Source organism: Macaca fascicularis, chromosome 5 (assembly GCF_037993035.2).
Source record: "Macaca fascicularis isolate 582-1 chromosome 5, T2T-MFA8v1.1".
NCBI lineage: Eukaryota > Metazoa > Chordata > Mammalia > Primates > Cercopithecidae > Macaca > Macaca fascicularis.
The window spans coordinates 134195570-134197902 of NC_088379.1; the positions used below are offsets into that span (position 1 = coordinate 134195570).

At 32.8% G+C, this 2333-nt stretch overlaps 1 pseudogene; it reads right to left on the reverse strand.

The window, feature by feature from the left end:
• Positions 1–205: 205 nt before the first annotated feature.
• Positions 206–335, reverse strand: LOC123573844 (U2 spliceosomal RNA; annotated as a pseudogene).
• Positions 336–2333: the final 1998 nt, after the last annotated feature.

A 2333-nucleotide genomic window follows, 5' to 3' on the forward strand; every position in this document is an offset into this window, starting at 1 on the left:
ATTTACATCAATTTTTATTTGTATAAATTTAAGTACCTTCATAAATGGAGTTAAATAACAGAGCTTTGAAAGCCACCAGATTTTTTATCTTTGGCATCTGAAAAAAGAAGTTAACAAAGATCTAAGAAAGAACAAGAGCCATTTTCAATGTGACATGAATATAAAGATTTCTCAATGAATCATACATGGAAGATTAAATTTCATTTTTAATAATCCTAAAACTATCTTCAGCATTGAATTGAACATTAAAGATGATAACCAATATTGACATATTAAAATAACTTAGAGGGTTTCATTTTCTACACTTGATCTTAGCCAAAAGGCTGAGAAGCGATGAGGGTTTCATTTTCCAGATAGGGGATATTAGATAACTCAAGTGGCCTTCAGTTTTTAAATATCTGAAAACACTAGATCAAATATAACAACTATCTATTTAAACGCTCCCAAAAGAATTGGAAAATCTCAAGAGAGATAAACAATGAGGAAAAAATTCCTGGAGCAAAAGGTAATGTGGCAACCACCTTGAAAGGTTGGAGTCGGCGTTGGTTCCATCTCTCAGTAACAAGAATTGGAATTTAACACTCCTTGGGGACGGAAAGTGATGTCGTGGATCTACATGAGTCAAGGAGTTGAAAAAGAAACAGAAAATAAAATGAAAAACGATCAGCACGTTGCAACACCAGTGACTAGATCAATGGTGAACCAGAAAAATATCTATCCCATGGCACAGGGAGCCAACTTACCTTTTTCAGTTTGAACTGGGAGTTGGTGTGGCAGAATTTTTCCTCTGATAATTTGCAAATATAGGTCTGCCTTCACATTAATTTGGGGCTCAGTTTTACTCTATGTAGGTGATTAATACATTGAGAAATTAAAACATCATCCCAGCTATACTACTGCTAGTAACACTGGGTTGAAGCAACCACAAATAACTTTAGAAGCCAGGTTTCATGGAATTTAGAGCTTTTTAAGGGTACGTTGGATGGTTGTTTTTCTTCCTGAAGGAGAGTAGAGATGCAGATTAACTTTAGATTTTGTTAAATCAGTAGGTTATTCATATGGAAACAAAAATGAATCTACAGATTACAACATAAACCAAAACCAATTCCAGGTGTATTAAAGGTCCAAACATGAAAATGAAACTAAATTCTTTTCAGAAGAAAACATAGAAAAAAAGATTTTTGACATCATGCTAGGGATGGATTTCTTAAGCAAGACTCAGCATCAAAAAGATTAATTTAAATTTAAAAGATTATATTCTATATATCATAAGACACTGTAAACACTGTTGGTGAGAGTACAAATTGGTACAATGACTTTGGAGGGCAATTAAAGCCACATATTGTAAACCTAAAGATGTACATAACCTTAAAACCCAAAAATTCCATTCCTACATGTATAATCTAGGGACACTTCCTTATATGCATACAGGACATACATATAAGAATGTTGAAACATTGTGTGAAAAATTGGAAAAAACTTAGATGTATATCCACAGGAGAATTAATACATAAATTTTGTCATATTAACTCATTAAAATAAAAGGAAATTATGAATTAGAGCCAAATTATAATATAGAAAATCTAAAAATATAACCTTGCATATATATATAATATACATACATATACATGGCATAAGTATAGTATGCTACTATTTTGTAAAGAATAGAAACATGAACAACAACACTTATTATATGCACATACATGGTTTATGTAGTAAAATTATAAAAACATGCTTGTAAGTTATAAACACCAAATTTAGGATAATGGCTCTTTTGAGGTAGGGAGAGAGATGAATGGAAATTTTTCTTAAACTAGGTAGTTTATTAAACCTATACTTTTTAATATGGCTGAAATCTTTCATAATATTAATTAAAGCAACTTAATAACAACTTAATGCCATAATTTTGTTTTTTATTTATTTATTTATTTATTTATTTATTTATTTATTTATTTATTTTTTAGTAGAGACGGGGCTTCACCATGTTGGCCAGACTGATCTTGAACTCCTGACCTCAAGCAGTCCACCTGCTTTGGCCTCCCAAAATGCTAGGATTATAGGTGTGAGCCCACCACTCCTGGCCTGGATTCTCTCTCTCTTTTTTTTTAATTATACTTTAAGCTCTAGGGTACATGTGCACAATGTGCAGGTTTGTTACATATGTATACATGTGCCATGTTGGTGTGCTGCACCCATTAACTCATCATTTACATTAGTTATATCTCCTAATGCTATCCCTCCCCACTACCCCTCCCCACAACAGGACCCGGTGTGTGATGATCCCCTTCCCATGTCCAAGTGATCTCATTGTTCAATTCCCACCTATGAGTGAG